This window comes from Lagopus muta, chromosome 3 (assembly GCF_023343835.1).
Source record: "Lagopus muta isolate bLagMut1 chromosome 3, bLagMut1 primary, whole genome shotgun sequence".
Taxonomy (NCBI): Eukaryota; Metazoa; Chordata; class Aves; order Galliformes; family Phasianidae; genus Lagopus; species Lagopus muta.
Window position 1 is genome coordinate 80,354,949 of NC_064435.1, and position 17,094 is coordinate 80,372,042.

The 17,094-nt window shown below is 42.0% G+C and overlaps 1 long non-coding RNA gene across 2 annotated transcripts; it reads left to right on the forward strand.

Moving 5' to 3' along the window:
- The first annotated feature begins 2,680 nt into the window (after positions 1-2,680).
- On the forward strand, positions 2,681-15,367 carry LOC125690762 (uncharacterized). Of its 2 annotated transcripts, none has more exons than XR_007375782.1 (3): positions 2,681-2,709; positions 13,798-14,064; positions 14,148-15,367. It is a non-coding gene; the product is annotated as an uncharacterized LOC125690762 (long non-coding RNA). The 2 variants fall into 2 exon arrangements; XR_007375783.1 differs by lacking the exon at positions 2,681-2,709 and adding an exon at positions 7,838-7,909.
- The last annotated feature ends 1,727 nt before the right edge of the window (positions 15,368-17,094 follow it).

Consider the following 17,094-nt stretch of genomic DNA (forward strand, 5'->3'; position numbering starts at 1 on the left):
CCCCCGAGCACGGATGCGTCCCTTTCAGTCGCAGTGCCCCAGGGCAGGACGGTCCCCCTCCCCGCCTCCAAGACCCCCCCGTGCCTCGGCCCGGCGGCTCCGCTGGGTGGCGCTGGGCCCCTGGAAATGGGGGCCCCGGCCCGGCCCCACCTGCGGGAGCTCACGGCCCCCGCACCTCCGGACCCCCCAGTGAGCTCTCGGGCGACGGTCGGGAGGCTTCGTCCCAATGCGCTCCTTCCTCCGGCAGTTCGGGGGCTGCTGGACAGCCAACGTGTATATACTTCCTATAGGAGATGCAGGGGCTGGACCCACAGAGCCCCCCCGGAGATGTTAGGGGTGCTTCGGGCACAGGGAAAGCATTGAGCAGTAGTGGGTGTAAACAGGAAGGCGTCTGGTAGGCACCTTTTTTCCTTTTCCATTTTCCTTTTTCCTTTTTCCTTTCCCATTTTCTCTTTCCCTTTCCCCTTCCAAGCCAGCTTTCATGCCTCCCCTTCTCTATCTGCATGCAGAGACCCCCACCCTCTCCTTACTCAGACAGCACCATCCTGCCTTCGCTATTAGACATGAAGATGCTTGTTTTCCCTTCAACCAGAGCACGCAGTAGAAGTACACCTCACCCCTCTATAGCTTGTTAAGATGTGGCACTGAAGGACACAGTTAGTGGGAATGGTGTTGATGGGTTTATCGTTGGACTTGATGATCTTAGAGGTCTTTCCCTACCTAAATCATGTGATGATTCTGCTTAGCAGGTGGGCTGCCTTGAACACTCTCTTTCTAGGGCTTCACTTTCACATGCGGCTGGTAGAATGGATCTGGGTAAGAAAGAACCATGGCAGCCCTGCCCATCTGCTGGGATTTTGGTCTGTCAGGAAAGAAAGGCTCCAGAAAAAGAAAGTGTGGCCCTATAAGGGCACGGCACAGCTCCTGGAGTGGGGAGTGGTGCTGTGTGGGTGAGAAGATGTGCTCCTGGTGTGTGGGGTTGGGACAGATGCAGATTCCTTACTGCAGGTGTCTTCCTTATTTATGTGCTTGAGGGCTGCCAATGGAGGCCATAGAGAAAGAGAATTGTCGTTGTGTCTTTTATGTACTTAAACACATTCTGCTGTTACTTGAGTTGGGCTTTTTTCCTCTTTTCCTGTTCTCAGGAAAAAAAAAAAAAAAAAAAAGAGACTGAACTTATCATTTTAACAGAAAATATCCCATCTTTCCCCTCCAAATTGAGTCTGACTACAAACTTACCCTGGCAAGCACTGGACCTAGGAGGATGTGCCCTTTTCCCCAGGACAGAAGAATGCCGGTGGAGCAACTGATTGGAAGATTAAGCTGCTGCCAAATTTGTCCTGCCAGTAACTAATTTATTCTCCAATGGATAACTTATTCCAGCTCCTGAAATCTGCAGCATGGATCCAAGGAGTGGTTTGGCTCAGAGGAGGCAGTGTGATCAGCCTCTGAGCTCCATATATAAAATATGAACCTGATGCTGAGGGTGGGGGTGTCACTGTCTTTGGGAGTTGGAGCCATTGTAGTGCTTCAGCCCATCCATCTTTCTGGGACATCTGTATATCCAGATTATTTGTATCTCTGGACTGGGTCCCAATCACTGTCTTTCTTTTCAACTTGTCTCCAGTTTTATCCCAAAGTTATTTCTTCTCAGAAATTGGACTTAGCCCAGTGAAGTGGTGTGTTCTTAGCCAAAAGTTATGAACAGCAGTCTCATCTCCAGTGTCTTAGATACTAAATGGGAAATTATAGGAAAAAATAATATAGGTATGGACATATGTTTCCTCACATACATCCTTTACTTGCCTATCTTCATGTAAACTTACTAAAAAGAGCAGTCCAGATTTCTTGGCTATGTATTAATGGAACCAGTGCCACATACAAGGGTTTTTCTTGCCTGTTGTTTTCCTCACCTGAAGTTTGCTCCAGGTCCAGCAAAAATCTTTCCATCAGTGAAGCTGAACTGACTTTTTGGCATCCCAATTGCCACCACGATGTCAGAGTGACAAGGACAGAGGTGAAATCTCTGCCAACCCATGTTGAAAATGGGAGATAGAGCTGAACTGGGTCTGATTTGATAACATTTATGTTGATGTTATGTAGAATGGATGCACTGATTATGTCTGTTGTGGGTGGAAAGGATGGATTGAACTATATGTTGAGCTATAAGAAAGGAGGGGACAGACTCTTTAGCAGGGTTTGTTGTGACAGGAGAAGGAGAAACAGTTCCAAACTAAAAGAGGGGAAATATAGGCTGGATATAAGGAAGATGTTTTTACAATAAAGGTAGCAAAGCACTGGAACATGTTGCTGAGAAAAGCGATGGATGCCCCATCCCTGGAAACATCCAAGGTCAGGCTGGATGGGACTCTGAACAACCTGATCTTTCTGTAGTTGTCCCTGTTCATTGCAGGGGGGTTGGACTAGGTGGCCTTTAAGGATCTCTTCCGACTCAAACAATTCTGTGGTTCTATGTGACAGGATAAGTAGTACTCTGTAGAAGAAATGCTAAGTCATGGCTTGAACTAGTGATTAAGCACCTGGTGGGAAGGCAGGGCCAACCCAGGGGAGCTCAGGTGCAGGCAATGAAGCTGAGAGACTGGAAGGGGTGGAGCCAGGATGCACCCCTTCCCAGCCCTCATTTAAGGGTTGGCAGTGAAGGTGAGGGTGTCTTTCTGGGGCTTCCTATGTACATGAGGCCTTTTGAAGGTAAGCAGTTTATTTTTGTGCTTGTGGCTTTTGTATTTGAGCCTGGGACCTTGCTACTCTGCTGTTATTGCTGTACTTTCCATCATACTGTAATGTTATATATTCATGTAAGGAAACAGGTGAAGCCTGCAGTTTAGAGAGTTGCAGGGATGTGGGAGAAACCTGATAGAGCTCACCTTACCTGTGTGTCCTGTTGTTTCTGGGGTCTTCTAATGTATGGGTCATGATGGATGCAGGGAAATCCCCAGTTTTGAAAGATTTCTGCTAACTTGATCTTTATTATCTGCTCTGGTGGATGACTGAGCACCCTGAATTGCTGATGAGTTCTCTGTTGCCCTGGTTAGGTTGGGGGGAGAAGGAAGGAAGGAGAGCCTGAAAGGCTGAGCTAATAGTGACCCTTGAGGGTAAGGAAAGGTGTAAGAGATAAAGAGATCCTCTGCTAATCCTAAAACTTAGCTCTACATCCAGAGAAATCTTGCTGGGCAGGTTAATAGGATTATTTCTCATCTTGGCAGACTTGATTTTTCCACTCACTTCCAAAGCTATAATCAAGGACTGATTCCACTAAGTTAATGAAATTATGCTAGTGTAAGTCTGATACACACAGCTTACTGAAGCTGATGGAACATTTACGATGAACATGAGTAAAAGCAGGAAAAAGGCTTTAAGCTTTTCCCCATTTTGCATGTTATTTGTGTAGCAGCATTAATCAGTAGTAATATCTTAGTGCTATTGGAACAATGCAGGAGCATTGAAAAAAGTGGAAGTGGAGCAGTTATTTTTGGTCTTATGCCATTGGGTGCAGTCCATTTCTATGGCCATGAGTTGGTTCCCCATGAAACCACAATGAGAGGGTGTTCGACTGGCTTTGCTGTCAGGAGCTGGGGTGGAGTTTGAAGTAGCTGACAAGTGCATTAGAGAAAATAAATAGATGTGGAATGCTTGGGAAGTTAGCTCAGTCGGAGCTGGAAAATCGTTTGGACTGCTGTGAGAAGGAATATTTGAGAAAGTGATTTGGTAGGAAAGTGCTTGGGTTGGCTAGTGATCATTGATGCTGAGCGTGTTTTTCTATATATTTGTGTAATTACACTATTTCCAGCTACTGTGGGACAAATAACAAACAACACCTGGCCACAAAGCCTCTTCAGAGTGATGGAAAAATCACTACAGCAGCAAATGAAATGCTTGTGGTCAAAAAATAAAACAGCATGCAGCAATGGAGGGAAATAGAGCACACAACATTGGACAGATTTCCCCCCTTCTTTAAACACAGTTGTGTGAACCAGAGCAACAGTTGTCTCAGAAGTTCCCATAGGCATCTCCTGACCCGAGAAAGTTTGCAGCACTTCTGTCTCAGATTTTAGTTGAACCTGCATGAATCACAGAGTGGTTTGGGTTGGAAGGGGGTCTTTAAGATCATCTAGTTCCAACCCCCTGCTGTTGGCAGGGGCACCTCCCTCTAGATCAGGCTTCTCAAAGCCCTGTGAAACATTGTGTGTCCACAGTTCCTCAGATGAAAAAACTGCAGCAGAAAAATCTGCATTTCAACCCACGATTCAATTTTTTTGATAAAATGTGTTTAGTTTTTGAAAGCTAAAAACAGACTTGTTTGTTTCTATTTTCAGTTCTTCACTTCCTCCCTTTTTTTATTGATTTTTTTTTTTTTTTTTCCTAGTGGATAAATGGGAATGATAGCAGGGCAGTGAGAATCATTTCCAGTTTGTCTTACTTCTAAACACCTTATGCTTTATTTATAGGTTTACCCAGATAACTCTCAAATAAAACTAAAGACTGCACACTTGTCCCTGTACATGTATATAATCCTATATCCAACACGTATGAGGGAATATGGGTGGATGTTTACTACCTATGCCATATGACTTTTTTTGGTTTACATGGAATCATTTGAAAGATCTGTTCAATCGCTGAGGTGTATACACCACGAATGATTACCTTTAAACTTTTGAAACAATATTTCAGCAACAATTTCCTTGTCTACAACTTTACAAGGCTGTAAATGGCCCCTGTGTGCATAATGAATGCTGACATCATAGGCCAGGGCTCTTATACACAGCAGGTTTTCCAGAACATTTATTAACAAGTTACACCTTGAGGCGAAAGTAAACCCCCCAACTTTCTATTATAAATGTTACAATAAAAAGTTCCTTTGAGTTTTCCTAGCACTCCGTGTTCCTCCTTTCTTCCTGTTCCAAGTTATTCTTTCTGTAGAGTATGTGAATTTGATACAGTTAGATTACATGGAAAATGTGTTTTGCTGCAGACATATTGGATATTAGCTATTGTTACAAGGTGTTTTTTATGGCAAGGCTTCCAGGACCAGTAAAGCAAGGTGATTGGGAACAAGATCTCTTGCTTTCACAGCACTGCGCTGGTGACTTGCTATTACTGCATGGCATGTGAGTGCTGATCTTCTTCATCCAAGTGCTGGATATAATGAAGCTCTGGTTTGTTACCGTTGGGGGCTGGGAGGAGAAAGAGTCAAAAGTTGGAGGAGATACAGACAAAGATGGGGTTGCAATGAAACAGTTTCTATTCATGCTTCTTGTTGCTTGATGTTACTGCCAGCCTACCTAACAGTGCTGTTTTAGATTCTCATAAAAAACAATGAAAAATGGATGTGTTATAATCGTCTCTTTCCCACAGTGTAGTGCAGAGCAAGTCCAGGGTTTGAGAATATGAACGCATGGAGCCAGATGTAAACCAGGATTTTACATGATTTACTTCTGCTCACTAATGCAGTTCCTGGCAGGTAGATATGATTCCAAAAGGAGAAAAAGAAACATCATCATCCTGTCCCCTACATTGCCACTGGGCAAGTCACTTCAATATTGACTTCTAGACTACAGACAAGTTAGGGTGATGAGCATCTTGATATTCAACAACAAAGCATTTCAGGGTATGCTAGCTTCTAACCATAGGCTTTAAGCGTTTTCCAAAGTGGATTGCGTGCCTGGGTAAGAAATGGCAGCAGAGCTTCACAGCTCTTTCTGCTCAGAAGGGGTTTAGTGACAGTGTGACCAACACCTTGCTGTGCACCAGAATAAGAAATCTAGGCAGGACAAACAGCTTTGATCCTGTTGCTCTCTTCCTGTTAAGGTATTTACAAAGACAGCTGCTTACTGAATGTACGGTGTTGTCAAGTAGCCATGCAAGAAAGACTCACCAATGTTGTTCTCCCTTCATTTTCAATTTTGCATATGCTTCTATGTTTCTGAGTCTCCCCTTGTCTGAATTTCCATATCCCATGTTGACAGTGTGTATCTAAGGCAAAAGGGCTGGATTTGCATTCTCCCTTTGTGCCTTTGGGATGAAAAGCTGTGAACCATGTGGAGCCACTTTGTTCCTGAACTCCATTTCACCCAAGTCTGTGGAAAAGGAGAACTCTTGGATGAGAGGATCAAGACAAGCATAGGCAGCCCCATGTTTTAGTGCTATGCCTTGGCTCCTATGGGGCAGCAGAACTCACTGCAAATCTGTCAGGAAATGTTTTTTCTAGCAAGCTGATACTCTTCTCCTTCCACTGTCTCATCAAGTGAACATCAAAAATGACAGGAGTTTTCCTTGGCCCATTTCCTATGGCAGCAAAGCATCTTCCCAGCGTTGCCCCTCCTCCTCCCCAGCAAACTGTAAGTTTCATTGTTGTAAAATAGGTTATCTAGAGGTCAGTAGGCTAACAGGTTGCTTGAATTTCCTAAAATTGTGCCTGTCCTTAACTGTGGCAAATGGGATTGTTTACACACTGCTCCGTGAACCTGGACCGCTTGCTAAAAGCTGCACACAATGCAGCTATTTCTGCTTCTCCCTTCCCTTCCCCCTTGATGCTGGTACTCTAGCTTTCTGTGGGGGCTCATTAGGGTTCATAAAACACACTAGAGAAGCTGGCTGGAGACACTCGTAATTCCACAGGTTCCCTGAGTCCACCATGTGGAACATGCAATAAAAATGCGGAGTTAGAAAGAGATGTCCTCCATAAAAGACTTAATTGAAAGCAGCCTCGATGGTCAAAAAGGTATCAAGAGGAAGGAACTGCGGTGACACTCAAGTTTGCACTTGTTTTCTCTGACGCTGATTTCCTGAATGGCTTTGAGCAAAGCTCTTAATATCTTTAGGCTCCATTTCCGAACTATAAAATAGGGATAATAAGATTGTTGTCATTTATTGTCTTTCTCACCTACTTGGATTGTGAGTTCTTATGCACAGAGCCTGTCTCTAACCAACTGGCACTACTCATTTGGTTGGTTGCTTAAGGTACCACTAGACTAGGAACCAAGCAATATCTTTCTCCTTTTGATGGCTGGAATGTATCTCCTGTGAAGAAAGGTTGACAGAGTTGGGCTTGTTTCTCTTGAACAAGAGAAGGCCTTCCAATACTTGAAGGGAGCTTATAAACAGGCTGAGGACTGACATTTTACAAGGTTTGAGAGTGAAAGGACAAGGGGGAAGGGTTTTAAACTAAAATAAGAGAAATTTAGATTAGATGTTAGGAAGAAACTCTTTACTCAGAAGGAGGTGAAGCACAGGCACAAGCTGCCCAGAGAAGCTGTGAGTTCCCCATCTGTGGAGGTATTCAAGGGCAGCTTGGATGGGGCCCTGGGCAGCCTCACCTGCATGAGAGCCCTGCGTCAGAGTTCACTTGCTCAGCTCTGTTAACCCTCCAATCTCCTTAACCCTTCTCTATCCCAACATACTTCCACTGAAATAAAATTCACTGATTCCACAGTTGTGCATTTTTTTTTTTTCCTTCCATGCTTTTTTCAATAGAAATGTGCCATTGAAAGGTTGGCCCAGTTCATATTCCAAAGTGGAAACTTTCCACTGATGTCAGTGGCTTTGGACTGAGTGCTAGGAACAAGAAAGTACCTACTCCCCAAGTAATTTTTGACTTCTAAAGTAGAAATAACCTTAAAAAAAGCCATAGTTGCAGGCAGTGACTTTTCTATGGCTTTGTGCTTTTCCTAAGTGTAATATTAAGCTCAGTCTTAACTTTGGCTCCTTTTTCATCTTCAAAATGCAGCATAGCTTGAACACATAATAATCCTACTATGTTTCGTTGTCCACTTGTGCTGTAAAGATAACATTAGAAATTAAATCTTACAAATTTCCTTACAGATTGCGATCAGGACACTGCATGTAGGAAGGACTGTGTAGGTGCCTGAGGAAATCTGGAGGCAGAAAACCAGTAAGAACTTCTTCTGGATAAGATGAAAAACCACTGGGTTTTTCTTTGCCTGCCTCGAGGGTACAGAACATTACAAACTTGTCACTTGAATATTGAAGAGCGTACCATTATCAGGAACATCATACATTCAATGTGTGGCACAAATGATCTACCACTGCTTCCAAACTTGAATAAACATGAGAAACTATCAAAGCTATCATTGCCTAAGTGCTGTACTGAAGAAACTGGTTGGAGATTTTGCTAGAAGAGATGGATGTGAGTGTCCTGAATGGAATAGCTCTTCCCAATGCACTGCTGATTAAGGCAGCTGTAGGAGTGAGGGTTGTTGAGGCCACAGTCTTGCTCTCTGATTGGTAAGCAGCATAAAGTTTAGATCACTAAAATGATGGGTGGATGGCTGTCTGGATTTTACTGCATGTGATCCTCTGAGGGATCTATCCCAGCAGAGAAGGAAGCATCCTGACTGTGCTGTCCACAAGGCTGTTGGTGATCAGAGACAGCCTTCTGAAGAGCACAGAAATACCCCGCAGACTGCTTCCCCTGTTGTCTTGGGTTGTAGCTTAAGTAACTTAAGCGAAAGCAGAACACTGGGTATGTGCTAGATGGGAATGCACAGCCGAACAAAGAGGCCTCACAGGGTTCTGCATTAGTTGGCAGCAAACCAGCGCTTAGCAAAATGAGAAATAGATGTCAGATTATCAAAGTGGAGAAGGAATGTTTATAGACAGAAGAAAATAGAACTAGGTTTGAAGGGACAAGTGATAAGAATCCACAGGTAAGTGAGTAAAGAAGGGGGAAGAATAAGGAGCTGTGAGAAAGCTATCAGAGAAAGAGGACTGAGAATAATATTATTGTGAGCTGAGCACTTGGGATATCTCTAATAGTGCCAAGGGAATGGTGATAAAAAAGAACTCAATCTTAGACCACTGCCAAAGTTAGAAGAGGTACTGCAAAGACCTGGAAGATGGATTGAATGACTACTGTGTTAGAATCCCTTCTCTTGGAGGGGAGAGAGAAAGAAGTGGAGGATTGCTCTGGATGCCAAGAAAATGCTGATCACCTCATTTGCTCTGCAGCAAGTATGCAAGTTCATTTAATGCTTCTGCATAGAAGAAAAGACACAGAAGTCTCTGGAGGTTACATAAATAAGTGGAGGAGATAGTGCAGAATCTTGTTCTGAGTAACAACCAGAAGGATTGAAAAGGCAGGTCATAGTTTTATGAAAATATAATAGGACAAAATTAATTAAATTCTTGGAATGTGCTGGCAATAGTTAACTGTGTACAGATGTGGACAAAGCCATAAAAGAAGACTGTTTCTGACTCTTGTGACAAAGATTTGAAGTTGAGATAATTTATGTGAAGTGGTTGATGTGAAGTAACTTGGAAATGATACTGGTGGAACACCTGATCTCTGAAGAGAGGTCCACACTGAAGCAGTAGAAGACAATGATTAAAGTAGCTCTCTACAGAGTAGAGGGGCCATTTTACTATTCTGAAATGGTATCTTGTAGCCCAGGTCTGCACACAACTGTGTTATTTTTCACTTGAGGTTTTTAGCTTTTCCTGCGCAAAGAACATACAATGAATATATCTGTGGAGATTATTGGGTTCCTTAGAAGGGGAAAAAAGGTAACTCAGTTTCCACAGCACTTATAAAACAAGTCTAAATCATTATTTTGGTCTGCTTCATACTGTCAGCCCTCTACAGTGATTTCAGATCTTTCTATCATTACTACTGTATTCTTTGGGAGTGGAGAACGGGAGTATCCAGGTGTGTTCTCATGTTATCTTAAAAGGCACCTGCAGGCTGCAGTGTTGCCTAGATTATCTGCACAGTTCTACAAATGCTTTGCTTGTTTTCTTTTTTGTTCCTTGATGGGTATGCCAATTAAGCAAGCAGTTCAGCATACAATTACATTCAAACTAGTTACACATCTCAGTCAATGTTCAAGCTAATAGGGGAGGAATATGAGTTTTTTGTCACTTATAATAGCAGTGCATGTGTTATGATATAGATTGAAGAGCATAGACAAGGTGTATAAGATGGTGATCTTTCTATAAGAAGGAAAATCCCTTTTGGCTTATATTCTTCTTCAGTAAGTATCAAAAATTCCCTTCAATCCAAAAGATGTTCATCTTTAAGCATACAGGAGAAATAATGTCAACTCCTTTCTCATCTTTTCGTTTGACAGGATGTGTAGTACCTAAAGAAAAGGAGTGCTGTATGCTACAACAACCAGGTTCTCCTTTTGGAAGAGCAGATGGTAGAAAAGAGTGAGCCTCCCTGTCTGTGTAGAAAATGATTAGCATGTCTAGAGGTGGTTTTTGAAGAGCAAGCAAGACTGAGTATCCCAACAAAAGCAAAGTTATGTGCTAGCTATTTAGGAAAGGAGGTTATAACTTGTTAGTGGATGTGGACCTCCATGTCTCCCCATGGAGGTGAGACCTTGTTCAGGTAGGTCATTAGTGAGTCTGACCAGGCATGGAGACCAGAACCTTGACAGTCTCTGCTCTGCTGCTCCCCAGTAGCAGGAACTGGAGCAAAAGGAGTTGCAAATGGAATCAATTAGAGTTTAGATGCCCTGTTACTGTTGCTGTGGTGAGTTCATGTTTGGAAAGATTGTGGAAGCATATGCTGATGTACTGTGCCACTGTGTAGCTCTTGGATGAAGCCACACTGACTTAATTGCTAACATTATGACTTAAATTCAGGGGACTGTGGGCTAGAGGAGAAGTTATGAAGCCAGGGAGATCAAGAGTGCTTCCTCAGTGCTGAGTGCCACAGTGGAATGACTGTCAGACCTGGGTCTTGCAGATGAGGCGGAAAAGTCAGGGATCCAGAAAGCAAGAAAAGGGAAATGTAGAAATTTTTCTGGGACAAAGCAAACCACCTGGATCCTACCAATTCATTAAATGGCTCTTAGGTGACTAGAAAGAAGAATAACGACTGGACCCTGTCCACCTTATTGTGACAGTTAAGCTTCTGAAGATTTGTATTCTGAGATGAATTTTCTCATTTTACTTCCTCCATAAAAGAGGTTGCTATTGGACATATCATAAGTGCTACAGAGCAGGTCTTCAGTTGTGAAATTTTGGAATCAGATCCTGAAGAATTTTTCCTGGACAAATCCATTCAAAGTCTGTCTTATTTTTTTCCTTTTGATCTCATGTTTTCCATTTATAAAATGGAATAATGCATAAAATTGTATATTGGATAACGTTGTTTTTTTTTTCCTGCCTATAGTACTTGTCTTTTCCACAGCTTGTAACTTATTTGAAGGAAGAAAAGTAAAACTACCTGCAAGCTTAGAGATGATTTGTCTCGCTAGGCAATATGCTCTTATCCAAAGGCTCTCGGTGTCTAGGGTTAGGCTCCCCTTTAAGAGCTCTATTTGTATTTCCATCCTTCAGATGTTATCTTCCTGTTAGAACTGCACAACTGGTCACATGTTCTGCATTTTTTTGTGATGTAAAAAGTGTGTAAGTATGCATACATTCACTTTCACCTGTACAGTTCCAGGTATTGCCTGCAACTTGTACTAGGACTGGTTGCACAGGGCAGTGTACTCAAAATTGAAGTATCTAGAAAGCTCAGAACTTAGATACCTAGACAGCATCTGAACATGTATTTGGGAGTTAGTGGCCAACTTCCTTTTTGGAAGGATGTAAAGCCAATGCTACTGCCACCAAAACAGGTGCCAGGTTGGAGTTCTCAGCTCTGAGAGGGACAAATGTCTACTTTTATTTTCTCCATAGTCCTCCACAGTTGATTTCCTAGCCCCACAAAACCTTGAAAAGAAACTGACCAACGTGGAAAATAGAGAATGTTCGATCCAGAGCACGCTGAAATGTATGAAAGTCACTATGATGGGCTTTGGGTCATATCCTAAGTAAACCCATTATTGGATTTCTACCTCTGGTCATAATGGCCCTTTGTTCTGCCTTTTTAATTACTAATGATTGTTATAAAAAGCCTTATGTAATTTCTGGCATGGTTAGACATCATATATGAGAGGTGCATAATCTTAGAAATACTCTAGCTAGTTTCTTGGGTTGTGTAACAAATAATTATGGAATCTCACTGAGCTTTGCTTTATTATTATACAGCTCCAGGCTCTTACCTCCACTAACTTTACATGCTTGTTAATATTTAAGCTATCTTGTAGCTTGGGTAAGTCGTAATGACTTTTTTGTTAGTGAGCTAATATTAAACAAAAGAAGCTGTTGGGGGAAAGGAGAAAAGGTGTGATGGATGTTATGTTCTCCTGAAGGTGCTTTTCCTTGCTTTAATAGCTTTTGGCAGATTTACAAAAATGAAATACAAATCTCTTCCAAAGCCTTCCTTCAGTGCCTCTCTGGATAATCAGGAAGACAGATTTCTGCTCTTCACAACAGAATGGGTAATGGTGGACATGCCCTGGAAAATAAACCTGTTCTAAATGTAGATGACACTTAAAGATTTCTTTTTTAACTAATCTGTTGATCTTCATTTGACACAAGGCTAACTGTGGATTTTAGCTGAAAAAGTTGATATGGACTCAAAATTAATGGGGCAAGTTTGTGAGGGAAAAGTTCTTGAGGGCTATTAAGCAAAGGGCCCTGTAGTGACTTAGGAATATCCAAAGCTTCATGTAGAGTCTTTCAGTGTTCTTTGTGGGTTCAGGACAGGAGACGAGGCTGTCTCTTGGGTTTGATTGACATACATGGGATGGGACCTTGGGTGATGAACAGTGTAGTCAGCTCTGCCATCCTCAGTGCAGATGTGCACTGCCATCCAGAAAGGAGACTCACTTCCTGTTTTCTCATGTCTGAAGGCTGAATTCCTTCTTCTTTGCAACCTGTGGGTTTCCTCTAATTGCAGAGCAAGAAATTGCTCTCTGGATCTTTCTCCTTTACTCTTTTGTATCTGTTGGCCCTGTATTCATAGTATAGATGGGACCAAGTTTAACCTATGCTTATATAAAGTGCATACTTAGAATAGAGCTTTTTTACTTTTTACTTTTTTTTATTTTTTACCAAGACAACCTTATAATTTAAGTGAATAGAAATACATAGCTTTTGTGCAGTCAGAAAAATAGAACATTCAGTCATCTTTGTCATGTTTGTTAGTATAAATGACAAGTTGCTAAATAACTGAGACTTGCATTTGTAAATAATGTGAGTGTATTCTTCAGGTCACATGTATTGAATGATTAACTATTAACTACTTTATTGGAATTACATAATGTGATAGCCCTACAAAATATTTTTCATATCTTTTCCCTTATTTTGAAGAAAGGTATTGAATAGGGAGTAACTGAAGGGAATTAAACTAATGAAAAACCGAGGCAAGTATATGAACATCTATCAAGTCTTTCTGAATGACAATAATACAAATGAAACTTTGAGGCAGGAATGCTTTCAAACAGGAATCTTTCTCCCAATAAAGGAGAGAAAAAAGCCATCCTTGGCTTTGTCCTCACTATAATCCTATTTAAATTAAAATATGTAAATTCTATTTTAAAGCTATCAAACTTTTATGTACATTCAATCTTCACAGCTGGAAGAGAGCCTTATGCAAATGTAGCTACTAAACTCCTCTGCAAGTCTGTACATGCAAACATCTCAGAGGTTAAGTCTGTTTTCAAGCTGATATGCATGATCATCATGCAGTTATCACACCTGTAATTTGAACAGTAGTTGAATTTACATGATAGAAAATGATGATAATGTACCTGTATTGATGGAGCAGAAGGGAACCCTCTGGGTGGTGTGCTGAGAACTGCCCAGAGTGATAAGAGTGTTTAAGCTGGAAACTTTTATAAACCTCTTGACTCGAGACTGATGTGCTGTCAGAGCTGCTGCAAGATCTTCATGGAACTACTGCTTATTTCCTTCTTTCTTAAGGTCCTTTCAGTTGTGCCTCTGGATGATGGCTGATCACACCAAAAGGCAGCAGTTGTTGGTAGGGCTTGGGCAAAGCTGCTCTTCCTTTTGGCAGCCTGCTGAGCAGCTGTAGTAAGAGGAATATGAATCACCACTCTGGATCTCAAGCCTGTCCCAGAGTCCAGCACCTCACACACAACAAGTGGGCAGCTGTCCTCTTGCTGTGAAATGACAAGATATCCTGGCTATCAAACTGCTGCCTACCGTGTTTCACCATGAAAGATGGGAGTACGTATTTTGAAGGATTGGCTTTTTATTTTTATTTAATGTCAATCAATGATTTATTTTTTATTTTTTTATTTTTTTGCTAGGAGACCCGGGCTGGCAGATCTTCCACGTATTGTTCTTTGATTTCACCTCCCAGTGGAGTCAGAAGGCTCCATTCTTTAGTGATAGGGAAGACATAGCATTCATGACATCATCAAAGTGATGGAGACTTAACCCATCTGGGGCAGAAATCTGTGATGTTTGTTAATGCACAAAAGCAGGCACACTTGTTTCTTTAACTTATTCTTGTTACGTGCTGGAAAGCCTTGGAAAACCTGGATGCAGCCTGAGATCCTGTGGGTCTCACACAGCTTCATGAGGTGGTGGTCTTAAGGTTCTTCATAAGATGCTTAAGACCTAGAAACACAGTTGCAATTTAAGTAATCAACATATTCACCGTCTTAAGATTTTGCTCTTCCTTAGGAAAGATTAAACAAATGGGGCAGCAGAAAATGAAAACCTATAGCAGATTATCAGACAAAAGTGACTTATTTTTGGCTTTATGCCAACGTGAACCTCTTATTCAAAACAAAATTTCATGTCAGTGTTTGAGCCTTCTAATTTGAACGCTCATTTGGCCTTTTAATAATGCAGGGGACAAAAAAATACCCCCATCATAACTCTGGTTGCTCAATTTAACTGGGGTTTCCCATTAGCTTCTTTCCCAGACTATTTATAGAATAGCAATTAAGATTAATATATAGCTGCTTGCATTTAGTTCCTGGCTCTGCTGGGTTCTGAGCCACTCCCAACCGGACCTGAATGACTGAGATATGAGTTTATGAGAACTACTGCTGATATCAACTGGAGCTATCTGTCATGTAGAGGGGCTTACCTTGAAAAATCTGAGTCGTGTTTTGTTGGTATCATTCACATTTTGTAATTGTAAGACTGAAGATAAACAGGGAGCACTTCTCAGTTAAGAGTGCTTCTCAATCTCCTCTTGTTAATGAAAATATTTCAAATAAATGTAAGGGAATTCCACACTAAATTCATTTTTACCTGTTGTTTTGGGGGCATGTGTTATCTGTAAGATTTGAGTGTCTTACACCACTTAAGAATGGTGAAGTACGATGATTGGTTTCTGTTGCTCTTGACTGTTTGCCAGATTTTATGGGTTGTATATATGGGCTGGGATATAATTGCTATCAGTAGAAACTGTGTGCATGCGGCAGGCATGGTTTGAGGGCAGTATATACTGTTTTGTGGAATGGACTCTAGTAACATGTTTATGGATACAAAGTCCTCCTTTTGGTGTTGTAAACCCCAGCGGTGCTTCTGGGCTGTTCTTTGTTTAGCTCTGGATAATTGATCTGGTCTACGGAGGCAGCCTCCAATTGTAGGACACCGCTCACTGGCCTTGCATCCAAGGAGATGAATGGACAGCACTTACAAGAGCCCCAGCCAAAACAAATTGAGCTTGAGCAGTGTCCACTCCTGTTTGGCAAGCAACTAAATAAGAGTGAATAGGAAGAGCAGGGTATGAATATGTCAGACATCACCATGTCTGGGAGACCTTTAGGCACCAGCACACTAAGTCAGGCTTCTTTTCCTGGTGAGGAAGGGGAAGCGTCTCATGGCTCAGATTGATATCTGAGCCAGACTCAACATAGTCAGGTCCATGTGACTGTTCAGAAATTGCAAAACCTAATTTCTAAGTTTATACTGTGACAGGCAGATGCCATAAGGAATCTGCTTTTCTGATTTCGGTGTCCTGGCACCAAACTTTTTAGTTGTTTTTATGCAGTGCTTGCATGGAGTCAAGGACACTTGAGCTTCTCACAAGGCCTGTCAGTGAGCAGGCTACAGTTATGCAAAGTTCAGAGGGGACACAGACAGGACAGATGACATAAGCTGGCCAAAAGGGTGTCCCATACCATAGAAGGTCGCATTCAGCAGTAAAACTGGCACAAATTGATAGGGCTACTGTGGTGAGCAAGTGTTCTGTGTATAATTTTTCCCCCTTTTATCCTACTGAACTGTTTATTTTTTTTTTGTTTTGTTTTGTTTTTTTGCAACCCACAACTTTCCTCTCTTCTTTACAATTCTCTCTCCTATCCTGCTGGTAGGAGAGAGTGGCTATGTGATGCTGAGCTGCCTCCTGCTTTAAACTACAGTGTTATTTTTTAACATAACACTACATCTGAAACTAAAGTAGTTACAGTATCTGATGCCACACTAAGGGCTGAAAAGAGACAGGCATACGTGGTGCCACCTATTGAGACAACAAGCTGCAAGTGCTGTTAATTGGTGCAAACATCCTCTAGAACGATTAATCCCATACTCACTCTCTGCTAGGCCAACTGTCTCCTCCAACTAACAGGCTTCTGGCACCACTCCAGGCTCTCTGTCAGAACAGAAAGCCAACTGATTGACTTCTGAATGCCTCAGAAGGTTTCCCAGATTGAGGTGTCATCTCCACCCTGAAAGAAAACCCAGCATAATTCCCCCACATTTAAATCAAACTATGCAAATATCTGCCTTTCACTTCTTAAGCTAGTTATAGGTCCTTCTGGTCTTCAGATTTCAGCTGTACGAGGAACAAGAAAAGTGTCTATAGATGTTACTGGTGTAAGTGCTAATTAAATGTAATTTGGGTAGCCTTGCTGCTCCTTGCTCTGGTTGTTTGTGCTGGAGAGGAAGAAATTATAACAACAAGGTTATGGCATGTGCTGAGCTCGTCAAATCAGACGGTTAGATTTGAGCCTGTCATCTGTGGTGACAGAAATGATAATGTGGAGGAAATTCTCCCTTGCTGTCACTGGGAACTGGATGAAGTTGATGTAACTTTTATTTGTAGTGAAGGGGAAAAGCAATTTCCTTCACGTGGTGTGAAAGGAATGGAGAGCAGCACCTAGTTCCTTGGGAATGGGAAAATTCAGACCTTTCTCAAGAGCGGGCTTGGAAAAGGACAAGATAAGGGAGCAGAGGGAGGTGAGAAGGGGAACAATGCTCCTCTGCTTGATCAAGATTCCACTGAAATGTTACATC